The following is a 14,659-nucleotide window of genomic DNA, read 5'->3' as shown; positions in this document are numbered from 1 at the left end:
GGGAGCGGCCATGCTCATGGTGACCATCACAGTGTTAGCTGCAGTGCCATGGGGTTTGGGGACCTCCATTCTCCAGAAGAGCAGTGTGCAGTATATGAATGCCCTGGAAGGGAGGTCTGTGGTGGGTGACCATGCTTTCTGAGCAAGTGATGGGAAACTTGGTGAAGCTCAGGAGAGGCAGTGCCATGTGCCTTGCTCTGCACATGTTATTTTGGGCTCTGTTGCTTGGCTCAGTGCTGCTGAAATAGTGTTCATGGGAGTCCTGAGCTCTGGTGCTGGGCCCGAATGTTCTGTTAAAGGAACCTGAGCCAAGGCAAAAGGGCTGGTCCTTGCCTGATCATAACTGAGGCATCTTCAGAGGGAACAACTTTCTAACCCCTTTATGACCCTGAGTCCAGGGTTTCAAGTGATAATGACTGGCCCAAAATTGTGAAATGTTTACTATATTCAGGCCCACTGCTAAGCTCCTCGTGCACACCATGTTAGAACTTCACAGGAATAGAATTACTACTGTCTTTACCTCCCACTGGAAATGTTGAGGTTCCAAAGGTTAGATGACTTGTGTTATTCACCTGAGGTCAAATGTCATGGGCCTCAGGCTTGATCCGCTGTCTTTCCTACTTTTCCTTCAAGTCTCCAGCTGTCCTGGGCTGGAGCCTGCTCTGCCAACACTCAGACTATTCTCAGTGTAGGCAGCTTGTGTTCTGTATTGTGGCAGCAGCCATCGCATAGCATCAGGTCCTTCTGGTATTCAGCACCATGTCCTCACAGCCCCCGCTGCTGCTGTGCTGCCAGGGATAGCATGGCTGTGCCAGCCCCCAGCATCACTGCTAGGCTTGCATGTGGGTAGGAGCTGCTGCAGAAGACTGATGAAGCCCCAAAGAAGCCAAGTGAGAGCTCGTGGCTTCAGCAAAGGATAGTTTAGGAACAGAGGTATAAGAGAGGATTCAGCAGGTCCAACTCTGCCTGTCCTCTCAGCTTCCCTGAGAACAGAATTCAGTTGGTCTTTGGGGAATAGCTTGGAGAGGCTCTCAGGAGTGGGGAGGTAGAAGATGTGGCTATGGTCCTCTGGCTTTATGTAGGGTTACTGGTAGTCTTGTAAACTGGCAAGTGTGCGGAGTAGATGGAGGCTGGCGTTCTGGGCTCCTACTTCTACTTCTGTCCCTTTAGTTAGGTCAGTAGTCCCCTTCAAGCCCTTGGTCTGCACTGCAAGCAGAACAGCGTTCATATTTCATCCTTGAGCTGTGCTAGCCCTCTGGCAGGGGCGCAGCTGCTAGTGGCTCAAGAGCCCCTACACGTATTCTTTGGAAGGAAGAGCCAGGGACTAAGTGAGGAGCGGCCCTGAGAGAGCTGGGGAACTAGAGAGAAGCACTTACACGGAACTGATGCTCCTTTGACAACACCCTCTAGCTTGTAGTTCCTCAAGAGCTCCTTATAGACTCTTCTGTACAGAATTCTCTTAAAGCTGCTGCAAAGGCTATTGCCACTAAAGCACACTGCAGATTCAAAGTCCTCTACTGACTGTATCACTCGGTTTGGATATTCTAGTTTTCAGAGGTAAATTCCCTACTTGTACGCATCTTTAGTCCACTTGTGGAATTGGACACTACTGAGGGTGCATGGACATGCAGCCTTCTTTTCCTGGTGATCTTACCTGAGGAAGGGGGCTTAGGATATAAAGGAAAGACTGCCATGGTTATCAAATGCTTTCCCTTCCTCCTTCAATAGCAGTGTTGATGAGGGAGCAGGGATGAGTGCAAACAGAATGTTTAGAAGAGTGTTTCCTGCTTGAGAGCCAGAGGCAGACACAGGAACATGGTGGGCACTGTTCGGGGATGTTGAAGACAAGGGTGAGTTTATATAGATACTTACTGACCCTGTCTCAGCCAACCAAGCAGTTCTGCCCCTCTGTTTGAAGGACTTTGGCCTTTGGTGGGAAGGCCATACCTCTGATTTCCTTTTGCCTCAGAGGGAAGATTACTAGGGTAACGGGGCTGTTTGGGTTATGGACTGGGCTTATTGGAAGGCAGATTGTCAGACTGCCTGCTGCAGCCTGGCACACGTGACTTCTTATGTCTTCCCACTGGGCCAGGTGGGCACTGAGACAACCACAGGTCTCACCCCTGGAGTCTGCCTGCCACTGTTATTACTGTCACTGTCGTCACTGGGAGTTGCTTGTTCCTGGAAGTGATTTTCCTGTCTCCTTTTCTTTGGTCTATTTTGGGATCTGCCTCACCTAACAGCCACAGCAAGCCTTTGAGTGTGGATTCAGTGTCAGCTGTGCATAAGCAAGCAGGAAAGCTGTTTGCTGGCAGGTCCTCTTGGTTCTGGGCAGGGAACTGAGATTTGTCCTGGAGCTGAGTGCTCCTGGATTCCAGAATTTTGTGCCTGTGCATTTGTTATTATGGAACACTGATTGCAGCCACATTCGATGGCTTTATCTTCCCTGAGCATTTTCTGAGACCCTACCTTATGCCAGAAAGAAATGGCTCACATATACTAAGCATTGACTCTGCCAGGCACCCTTTGAGGGTAGTTGCTATAGCTCTCCTAACTTTTACAGACAAAACTCACTTGCAGCACAAAGAGATTACTCAGAACAGCAACCAATAAGTCCTAGTGTCAAAACTCAGACACCCTTACGCCCATACTGTGCCACAATATCTTCCTAAGGAACAAACTGGATATGAACCCTTTGTGCCCTGTAGCTTATAGGTTCTCAGGCAATACAGAAAGAACAGAAGGCCATTGGTGTGGCAAGGCCAGGCCTTCTCTTGTGCTGAGGAGTCCGTGGGGAAGTTAGTTGGGCAGTTTTATGATGTTGGACCTGACTGTGGCTCTCTCTGGGCTGTGGACACTCAGGTTGCTCAGAATCTCTAAAATCTCATCTGAAAATAGGAATGGAAATAAGAATTACACTTAAGTGGTATAAGAATAAAGCAAAGTGTGTGTGTGTGTGTGTGTGTGTGTGTGTGTGTGTGTGAATGTGAGTGTGTGTATGTAAATGTGTGTACATGAATGTGAGTGTGTAAGTCTGTGTGAATGTGAGTATGTATGAGTATGTGTGAGAGTATGTGAGTGTGTGTGTGTATGTGAGTGTGTGTGTGAATGTGTGAGTTTGTGTATGTGAGTGTGTGTGTAAACTGTTTCTTAAAGGGTTTGACATACAGAACATATTCAATATGTTGTTATTAAAACAAATACATCTTTGCTCCCTTGGTGACTTGAAGGAGAAGCGGAGATGAGGAAGACACCTGGACAATGGCACCCTGTCCTTCATGCTTGTCAATGCTGCTTATCAGCCCCTCTGGGCTCAAGAAAGCACAGCCACTTTCAATCCGAGGCCTCTTATTGACCCAATTTGACTTCAAGGCAGCTGTAAGAATCCCTGAAATATTGGTGTTAGAGCCCAGGCAATTGGGGCATGCAGGAAGCCTGTGCAAGAACACGTTCATGTAAGGGGTGGAAAAGTGAAAAAAATCTAAATCATCAACTGATGAGAGCAATCCAAGAATTACAGAGTGCCAGCCATCTGGTCAGATCATTTCAGATCTGCACGAGCAATAAGAGGGGATTGAATTTTAAAATCCTCATTTATAATAGACAACTACTCTGGTTTCAAGTATTTAAGAGAGGAGCCTGATTTCCTGCAGGCTCTGGACATCTGTCTGAAGGAGCACCTGACCCTGGTTGGGGTGACAAGGCTGTCTCCGGAGCTTTTGAGCCTTTGCAGCTTCAGAGGGGCTACGTGGTTTGTTATCTCTGTGACAGCACTTGTGTGTGCAAGGAATCAGTTCTAATACGTTCATGGGTGGGAACCTAGCAGAAGCCTAAAGGTAGTCGATACCTAAATATTTGTAGCTTATGAGGGTACAGATCTGGAACTTCTTTATTGCCACCAGGAGGTAATGGCACATGCACATAGGGTCTCACTGTGTAGCTCTGGTTGGTCTAGAACTTGCTCTGTAGACCAGGCTGGGCTCTTACTCACAGAGATTTACCTGCCTCTGCCTCGGAAGTGCTGGGATTCATACCTGACTCTACTTCCTTTTTGGCCCAAGTGGCTATAGCGAGCATCCTTTCAAGAAGAGATTCTCAGAGCTAATCTTTGGCTCATTCACATGTACAGTGCCTTCTTTTCCTAGCTTGGGGCCTTTCAAGTCTTCAAGGGATTCACTGAGAATAGAATTTGCTCCTTTTCTAACTGTATCTCTGTTTTTTCTTCCTCTAACACTGTCACCTCCCTCCTGCCTTTGTTAAGCATTGTTTACTCTGAGCATCTGCTTTGCTCCTTGGTAGTACAAGTTTGTCATATGTCACTGTTAATCCCACAGATGCAAGGAGAACGACCACTGACCTAAATCATCACGGCCAAATTAACTAAAGCAAGCTTTTTAAAAAATTGTGCACATGGGCTATCCCTCCCTAAAGGCAGAGATCAAAAGACCAGCATTAGACATGGGGAAGATAAGGGTTTTCATAGTTCAGGAGTAGGGGGTTCCAAATGGGGGATTTGGCAGGCAAATAGGTGGGGTTACAAAAACAGAACCTAAGTATAACAAGTTGACCATAACAACCTCCTGAAACAAAGATGAGGTAGTCATAACTCGGTGATCATAACGATATGCTCATTACAAGGTGGGACAAAGGCATGGTGCCATTTCCTGGAACAGGCAGAACAGAACCATTTAGAGTTAAGGTTACAAGTGGGGCATAGCCCAACCCTAGGAATTAACCAAGTTTGTCTTTACTATAAGATAGCTTTCAGGCCCAAGATGGAGGCAGGCTGGTTCAGCGTTATACCTTGTCTTATGTGTCCCTGTGTCTATGTGTTAAATTATTTTCTTAGACCCTCATAACTTATTTAGGCTTTTACAACTTAAGATGTTTATAACTTATTTTTAGACTTATAGTTCATATAAATTTTAATTTTTTTTATCCAGCTAGTTTTCATTAGACACATTTAAGTGGTTAATTATTAAGAATAGCCTTTGGAAAGCAAGTTACTTTAAAGTAAAGGAATAGTAAAAGTTGTGTTGAAAGTGGTTTTGTGAGCTTTCCTTTTGGTGTGAAGAAAATGGTGTCTGCCTTTTTCAGCAAAGCTTATAGCTGTAGGAAAGTGACAGAACTGAGTTAGCCTTCCGTCCCATCAGAGATCTGAGGAGGATACATTCTAGTAGGAAGTATAATCCAAATAGCCTCTGTATTAATTAAAGTGACCAACATACCAGCTATCTGGAGAGTTACCTAGGCTCCATGGTGGTCTTCACTGGGCTAGAAGTCATAGGTCCTTGGTTGCCACACAGGACAGACTTACATCTTCAGCTGCTGTACAGGACAGCACTGGCCTTTGACTGCCAGAGCCAAAGGTCTGAGAGAGTTTCCTGTGGAGGAAGAACTTGGAAAAACTGACCCTCTTTGGTGAGGGAGAGTAGAGCAGTCAGCTCAATGGTGTTCATAGTGTGGGCAGCCCCTGGCAGCTGGCATGTCATGTGGCAGCTTTGCCCAGTGGTTAGTGGTATTAAGGAAGGGCTGTGCCCTATCATCTTCCTTGGAGACCCCTAGGAGCTGGCATTTCTGCCTATCATAGGGAGCTTTTTTCATTAAACATTGTTTTTTTTTGGTTTTTTGAGACAGGGTTTCTTTGTGTAACCCTGACTGTCCTGGAGCTCACTCTGTAGACGAGGCTAGTCCCAAACTCACAGAGATCTGCCTGCCTCTGATCTCGAGTGCTGGGATTAAAAGCACCTGGCTTAGACATATATTCTTATAGCCAGTGTCTGCCCAGCTTTTCTCAGGGTGAGCTTCTAAGCATGAAAACCGTGTTTTGGGTTGACATATTCAGCTAACTAGAAGCACAACTGCAGGACTTAGAAAGCTGGGTTAGTGTATTTGGAGACTTTCCCAGAACTATGAACTTTGAGGGACTAGGTGTTTTGTTTGATGGTGCTGTCTATATGCTGAATTTTACAGCCTGAATGTTAAGATTACCTATGTAATTACCAACCCTGTGTTAATAAATTTTAAGTTAATATGTTTTGTTTTGGTTTTTGTTTGTTTGTTTCGTTTTGTGTGTTTTGAGACCCAATTTCTCTGTAACCCTGGCTATCCTAGAACTTACTTTGTACACCAGGGTGGCCTCAAACTCAGAAATCCACCTGCCCCTGACTCCCAAGTGCATGCACAAATACCACTTCCTGTCGATTTTACAGATTTTAACTCTCCCTAATAAACTTATAAATCCCAAGGTAGAGAAAATTCATATAATAGTCTTGAAATTTTTGAAAGACGGTTTATATCTTAGCAATATTTTAGGCAGTTCAAGGAAACCAATAGTCTAATGTTTTGAGTTGCTCTGCGTTGCTTTTTTTTTTTTTCCTGCCACAAAGTCAGGTGGCTTGCCTGACATGGGACAGAAACTTTACAACTCCAGGACCAGCTTTTTTAGTGTTTTTTTTTTTTTTTAAAGATTTATTCATTTATTATATATAAGTACTGTAGCTGTCTTCAGATACACCAGAAGAGGGCATCAGATCTCTTTACAGATGGTTGTGAGCCACCATGTGGTTGCTGGGAATTGAACTCAGGACCTCTGGAAGAGCAGTCGGGTACTCTTAACCACTGAGCCATCTCTCCAGCCCCAGGACCAGCTTTTTAATACAGAAGAACAACATAAAATATTCCACCATCATCAGTACCGCAAAAGACATTTGTATTCCTGCTAAACGATTTCAATGACCAGAAAACTCAGAACTCTAACCTGAACTCTGGCTATGAAAGTAGCCATGGTACGAGGTGACAGCGGGTTTGGGCCAGGGAGGTGGGAACACACAAAGCCGCCTGGTGTATCAGGGTGTTTTGAGGGAGACGGCTGCCAGGCTCCTCAAGGCTGACAAATGGCCCTTACAGTAGGAGAGGAGAGAGAGTGGCAGGCTGACGTATATGAGGGCCCCAGAAGACTATAAGGACATTTTAGATTTCTTCATTTCGGAGAGGTCTCATTTCTCTTGATGGTAAGTTTCTTCTCTAGCCTGCCTGGATAGTTATCCTGCCTTCCCTCAGAACCAGATCTACCTCACCCCACACCAAAGAGGCTGAGGCAGAGACAGCAAGACTTGCTATCCCCACTGTGGGTACTGCAGGGCTGAGGGCACCCTGTACTGTTGGCTGGGCTCTGCAGTGCCATGAGAACATGTCTGCCCAGGATTTGGCTTTATTACCTAGATAGGACAGGCTGGGGTCCAGGGTGCAGTCTGTGGGCTGGAGTGTGATAGACAGCAGCTGCTGGCCAGCTGCTTTTTAACAAGTATTGTATGCTCAATGCTCTGCGATGGCCCTTTTCCTCCCCACCTCTGCTTTCATCTGCCTGTTCTCCCCAAGGTTTAATCAGGACCACCTCTCAGAGTGGCACAGCCTCAGCTTTCAAAGGCCAACTCTCAGAATGGGTGAGATGGAAACCTTAGACTGAGCAGGGACCACCAAGAACTAGCTAGCAATGCCAGCATCAGCCTTCATGCCAAGGACTCTGCTTCAGGTCAGAAAATCTGGGTAGCTCCAGCTGCCCTTCGTCCTCTAGTGTTGGCTTCACTGTTCTGGTAAGGTCGCTCCATCTCCAAGGTGAGCATGCAGGTGGCCTGAAGCTCAAACGAGAGACCCTTTTCTAGAACTTCTTGCATGCTTAGTTTTTACGGAACACATGTAGGAACTCTATGGAAGGCATAGCAGAGGCTTGCCTCTATGAGCTTATGGTGTAGGGAGGACCCGCCCCCAGACAGGGATGAGGCTCTGTGATAACAGTATTTGAAGAAAAGACTTCCCAAAGGCAGAGTCATTGACGCTTCTTGAAGAGAGATTTTGGTATGTGTTGGAAAAGATTTAGTACAGATGGGTTTAAAATTCAGGCAGGGCAGGGCAGGGCAGGGCAGTGGTAGCAACACTAATTCCAGCACTCAGGAGGCACAGGCAGGTAGGCAGGTTAGGGAGCTATAAGACCGCCTGTGAGGTAGCTCTGGCTATCCCTTTTGTGAAGACAGGAGTACCCATGGGACGCTGTGAGAACCTTGACAGTGGCATGTTGGAGTGGCATCTGTATCCTGCTAGCCACTGCTTTTCCAGTGTGCCTAGAAAGAGAAGCAATGGAGCAGGACGGTGTGCGGCGGCTCTGTGAGCCTGCTGTTGTTTGGGCTGTAGCTGCGCTGATTGTGCTTCTGTAGATGTCAAGGCTTTCACTGTTGTTGCTCATAAACAAGCATCTGCCGATATTCTTTTATTTCCCACACTATGTTAATTTGGGCAAACCAAAAATTGAACTTTATTTAATATTTTTAAATTCCCAGAAAAGTATGTTTATGTTTTGTGTAATGGTGTTGTTTAGAAGATGGGAACTATTTCTTTGGATTAAAAAATTTGAAATTTGATTATCTGTGGCTATAATTAGTTTATCAGGGCAGAGGTGAGTGTTTATGGAACAGTAATCGCTTATATTTATAACAGTCCGTCCCCACCCCAGGAGTACGGAAAGAAAGAAACCTCCTAGGCTTAGCAACAGCCTCCATATTTCCAGAACATCTTCATTTGCCTGCTTTGGTTTCTCGTCTCCTGCTTTAGACAGAGGAGGAGCACGGGTTGTTTACTTCCTTTCATGGCTGAGAGTTAAGAAGACACAGGAATTCTGGTCTAGCAGTCGGGTAGAGGAGAAAAGTATCTTTTGCTTTTTTTCCTTGATTTCCCCCTTATGTTCTTTTGTGCATATTATTTGCTCTCAGCTACGTATAGTGAGCTGGAGTGCAAGGCCAGCTTGGACTGTAGGAGACTCTGTCTCAAAACAGCAATCAAGTAAACAAGCAAAACAGACGAACAAAGGCCAGACAGCATCTGCGGAGGACCATGTGAGAACAAAGCAGTGTGAATTTGGAGGCTGTGGAGCTACTCAGGGAGACCTGAGCTCTTCAGGCTGGCTGTCCTCCATTGCTTTCTGGGTTAGGTCTTGGGGTTAGATCCAGGTGACCCCAAACACAGTGTGGTAGGTGGCTCTCTCTGCACAGTGATTAGAGTTGTTTGGCTTCAAATCTAGGACGTTCCCTACCTATTTTAAAACTTTATCTGAGTGTGATTAAGACAGTCAGTCAGTGTTTTGGTTTTATAGTGACTAGACAAAATGCTCCTTTCTTTCCTCCCTACTTTTTGTTTGTGTGCATATGGTGTGTGTGTCTGCATAGGTTTAAGGATATGTGTGGAGGCCAGAGGTGGTGTTGTCCTTAGTTGCTACCTTATTTGTGTGTGTGTGTGTGTGTGTGTGTGTGTGTGTGTGTTTATGTGCATGTGAGTGTGTGGTGTATGTGTGGAGGCCAGAGGATGTCAGGTGTCCTGCTCTACCACTCTCGACCTTATTCCCTTGAGACAGGGCGTCTTAGTGAACCTCGAGTTAGACTGGTAGCCAGGAGCCCCCAGCAGTGTTCTTGTGTGCACCTCCTATGGTTTTGGGGTTAAAGGCTTACCCATGGCCATGTCCACAGTGCTGGACGTTTGAGCGCAGGTCCTTATGCTTATGCAAGAAGTACTTCAGCTCTCTACTTGAGCTTTTGAGACAGGGTCTCTCATAAATATGGAGTTCACTAATGGCTAGGCTGTCAGGGAGCTTTAGGAATCTGCTTGCCTTTGCTACTCTAGCACTGGGGTTTTAGACATCATCATTCATTATTTTCAGGGTCAGGGGGTCTGAACTCAGACCTCATACTTGCACAACAAGAACTTTATCAAGTGAGCCATCTCCCCAGACCCCTCTGGTTCTCATGCTCTCAGCATGTCTTTCTTTCCCTCGCATAGCCTGCCTTTGTTGTCCCCTTTCCTGCCTTGCTGTAATGGCCTCTACCTGCAGCTGAGTGACAGGTGGCAGGGATGGATAGATGGGATGTATGTAGCTGAGGGAATATTTTCTCAATTCTGTTAGCATCAAAGAAATGACTTCCAAGCCAGTCCTTCCAGCCATGCATTTCACTGATCAGTCAGAATGAGAGGAGAAACACATTAGCATTGCCAGAGAGGGGATTTGGGGAAAATCAAGTCTGTGGAACTGAGTGATCTGAAGTCATAGCATTAAAAACAAATCTTGAAGTGTAGCTGGAGTATTTCCTAGTCTGTCTCCTGTGGCCAGGTCCCTTGACACATATCTGCTGTGTGTGTGAATGGTATGTGCTCAGCCTGGAAGGACCTCAGGCTGAAGACAGGCACCTGTCATATTCTGGGTATGACACGGGAACCAGCAATCTCAGGGGTGTTATTTTTCTTTTGAAACAGAGTTATGTTTTAATTATATGTGTATGAGTGTGTGCCTGATTGTATGTATGTGCAGCATGTGCATACAAAGTGCCTGGGGAGGCCAAGAATGGGTGTTTGTTGGATCTCCTGACACAAGGTCAAGGGGTTATGTGCTGCCCAATGTGGATACTGGGAATGGAACCAGGGTTCCTTGCCAGAGCCCCAAGAGCCGTTTAAGTGCTGAACCGTCTCTCCAGTATGTTTCGTTTTTAAACCCTGTGACTTCCCTGCTCTACATATTTGCAAAGGGCTTATAAAATATAAGAGTTCTTTTGAATTAAGTATACCTTCATGATCCTTTTATTCCCCTGCCTGATGCCAGTCCAGAGCGAGGTCCCTGGAGAATGTCCTTTGTCCTAAACTAGCAGTCTGCTTCTTACTAAGAAAAAGAAATCTTCTGGTCGTGAAGACTAAAACCAAAATTAAGTTTGTCTCCCTTGGAAAAGAAAAACAAACCTAACAATGCCCCTCCTTCCCTTTCAGTCCCTGAAGCTCTGTAGAGAAGGGTGAGCGAAGGGCAGAGCCTGGGAGTTTTGGCATTTGGTTGTTGATGTGGTACCCGAGTGTCACAGCCGCCTAGCTTCACACTTTGACCTGTGTCTTTTATGGCTATGTAGCTCTGGGCAAGTTATTTAATTCACCAAGATTTAATCAAATATATAATGAAATATTTTGTCATTAAAAAGTATTCTGTGGTAGAGGAGGGGAGGTGGCACAGCAGTTAAGAGCGCTCACTGCTCTTGCAGAGAACCCAAGTTCAGGTCCCAGCACCCACATCGGGTAGCTGAAAGCTACCTATAACCCATTTTGAGGGCATCCTACATCCCTTTTTGTTTCTGTGGGCACCTGTATATGTGTGGTACACATAAAATCATGTAGGCTCCCATACACAGAAAAGTAAATATATAGTTTTAATAGAAAAATGCCCAGCTATAAAATAGTTAAAAATCAACTTTCATTTATTGAGAAAATAATATGAACAAGGTATTAAATATTTAATATTTCCAAAATAAATATTAACTTCTCTTGTTTCTGTTGTATTAAAATTGGGTAGTTATCAGACACTTGAGGCAAGGGCTGAAGGGGTAGCTCAATGGTACAGCATTTTCTTGGTTCGACACTGTGTAGTAACAGATTCCAAAATGGAGTAGAGTATAATCTGAAAACAGCCGACCAGTATTCAAGTCAAGAATGCCAGACACTGAGGTGTGTAGGCCAAGAATATCAAATGTGAGGAAGGAATAGTGTCATCCACCTTTAGTCCCAGCACTCAGGAGGCAGAGGCAGGCAGTTTGAGCTCAGCCAGGTCTAAACACTGAGTTCCAGGACAGCCAGTGCTACGTAGTGAGATCCTGTCTCTGAAACAAAACAAAACAAAACAAAGCAGTGTGTGTGTGTGTGTGTGTGTGTGTGTGTGTGTGTGTGTGAGAGAGAGAGAGAGACAGACAGACAGACAGACAGACAGACAGACAGACAGACAGGCAGAGAGGCAGAGAGGCAGAGAGGTAGAGAGACAGACACAGGAAGACACACAGAGAGAGGCAAATATGGGCTGAAGAGATGCTCCTGCATTAGGAAACTTGCTCAGCAATCATGAGAATTGAATTCAGATCCTATTACCTACGTGACAAGCCAGGTATCCCACAGATATCTGTAACTCCAGTTCGGAGGGAGCCAGTACCCTCCTCTGATAAATGTGCGTGTACAGGCACACGTGGAGAGGTATACATTCACACAGACACATACACATGTGAATAAATATAAATCTTACAAAGTGGCAGACACTGAGAACTGTCACAGGCTGAGGATGCTAAGAAGAAAATCAAATACAGTGTTGTATGTTTGATTACATTCTGGGACAGAAGAAGGTCGAAAATTGGTGAAATCCAAATAAAGAATATAGCTTCCTACTGCTTTATCAGTGCTAATTTCTTAGTTTTGTCAATTGGTTTATAGTTATATAAGATATTACTATCAGGGGAATCAGGTGAAGGGTATGTGACAACTCTGTACTTCCCCCCCACCCTGTTACTTTTCTGGAAGTCTGAAATTGCTTCAGAATAAAAAGGTAAATTACAGTATGTACATGTCTAGGAGACCTGTTTGGTAAAGAGGGAACTGACCACAACATAGCCCCGTCCTTAGGATAGATAGCACATGGCATCTCATTCCTCACGGCAGAGTGAGGGCTCTTAGTAAAGGGCCATTGCCAGCCTCTCTTGTGCCTGTGCCTCTCCTGTATACTTAGGAGATGGCTACTCCAGGCAGGTGATTGGTCAGATACCAATGTGCTCAGTCTGATCTGGTAGCAGTGAGGCACATCAGCTGGTGAGGAGGGTGCTCATTTAGTGTCAGAACTCTGCAGATCTGAGTGATCAGGGCCCTCGTCTCAGTCCCTTGATGTAATTTACATTCTGCCTGTTTTATCCCTCTATCTAAGCTCCCAGTCACTATGGCAATATGTTTGCAGATTGCAGTTCCTACCCCCACGCTCACTGTTTGATCATCCAGAAGAAAGAAAGATAAGTTCAAACCCAGCTTTGCAATAATTACCTTCTTTCCTGTTTTAAGTGCCTTGCTCTTGCACAAAGCAGGTGTTTTGTTGCTCTTCTTGGGTGCAGAAGCTGCATGTGCTCTTCTTAAGACTGATGTGGCCATCTCTGTCACACTAATAGCAGGGTGTGTAGAAGAACACCATTATTATCATTGGGAGAATGTGAGTCTTTTACCTTTTATTTTCCTTTGAAGTTAGCTGTCAGGGGGGGTATGGAATATATATTTCTGTTCTAGCCTGTAACTCCCTTACAAGTATTTACCAACAGCAGCTCATGTTTTCTAAGTTAAAAAAAAATCAATGCTAAAAATTGTTCTTTGTATTTTAACTGAGTAGCTGAGGTGTTCTGCTTTCTGCTATTGATTTTCAGATTTTATCGTCAGCCCCTTGGGATGCATGTGGATTACTCAATACTATGACAAATGACTGGGCTCTGAATTATGTATTGTATTGTGGGGGAGTTCATAAACTCTATTTCTGTGTTGGTTATTTTAGGCATAAGACTACTGAGCTGTTATTTCTCTTTTCATTACATGTGACTAGAAAAAAGATAAAGGGGGACACTGGTGCAAGAGAGAGGTGCCCAGCTCAAGATGCACCTCCTCTCCTCCTCAGAGCGGACTCAGCACCTCCTCTCCTCCTCAGAGCGGACTCAGAGCTTTAGGGTGGGCAGTACTGGGGTAGGGACTGTGGGGAGCTGGAGGTGCCCAGCTCAAGATGCGCTTCCTCTCCTCCTCAAAGCGGACTCAGAGCTTTAGGGTGGACAGTACTGGCGTAGGGACTGTGGGGAGCTGGGAATGCCTGAGGTAGACGAGAGCATCCACTGAAAAATCAACCCTTTTGTTGGGTCTTTGCTCAGGCTGGAACCCACTGGAGGAAGACTGCCTAACCTGACTCCTGGGCTTCTGAGGCCAGAGCCCTGGGATGGTTTTCTTTGCTGCTGCCTCTCCCTCCGCCCACAGACACTGTGCTGATGGATGTGCAGGCCCTTTACAGACGGCTTGGCACTGCTTGGCTTGCAGAGATCATCTGTCTCTTTTGAATGAGCAGCTTTATGTTTGCAGCTTCTTTTCCCAGCATAGAGAAAAATTGCCTCTGCTGGCTTCTGCCTTCTGACGGAAATGTTTACTTTCCCCAGGGAGAGGCACTGTTCTTTGGTGTTAATGTCTACTAGCACTCCCCGTTCCTTGTGGGAGCGGAGCCTGAGCTCAGGGTGGACAGGAAGAGGTGGCCATTGGAGCATGCACAATCGCCACTGGGGCAGCCATCTGCTAATGTTGCGACTTCTAGCATGCCTCGGAGCAGGCTGTGGGTAGGGAGAGTCCATACTCCAGGGCCTGCATGCATTATGCACAGCCCATTCCCTAAATGAGCTTCTTAAGTGTATATAACTCCTGTCTACCCTGTTCTTGTATGACCTGCCTCAGGGCACCATTCAGAATCTCCCCTAATTATACTTCAAGTGCTGAACATTTAGAGTTTCTGGTAATAGCTGATTTTGGGGGGTGGGAGGGGGAGGGGAGTATATTTCTAAAATTGCAGTGAGGGATTGATTTATAGTTATGGGAAGATTTGCTTCTTAGAGGGAAATTATCACATTGCAATGATAGTCTCACAGCAGTGGTATTTTTCCTCCATCCAAAGCCACAGCTGCCCTACCCCCACCTATACAGTTTCTTTCAGAATGGATTCCCTGTCTTTTGGGGAGGCTCCTTTAACAGAATGAAATGAGTTCTTCCCATTTCAGACTATCACTTTTTTCTCATCACCTTCTCCTCCCAACCTTCT

General features: G+C 45.6%; 1 protein-coding gene across 5 annotated transcripts in view; it reads left to right on the top strand.

Annotated features, from left to right (window-relative positions):
• Sil1 (SIL1 nucleotide exchange factor) overlaps positions 1–14,659 on the top strand; it is a 231,934-nt gene that overhangs the window by 75,480 nt on the left and 141,795 nt on the right. The window lies entirely within an intron of this gene.

The sequence above is a fragment of the Rattus norvegicus genome, chromosome 18, assembly GCF_036323735.1.
Source record: "Rattus norvegicus strain BN/NHsdMcwi chromosome 18, GRCr8, whole genome shotgun sequence".
NCBI lineage: Eukaryota > Metazoa > Chordata > Mammalia > Rodentia > Muridae > Rattus > Rattus norvegicus.
This window is presented reverse-complemented; position numbering and strand designations above follow the sequence as displayed.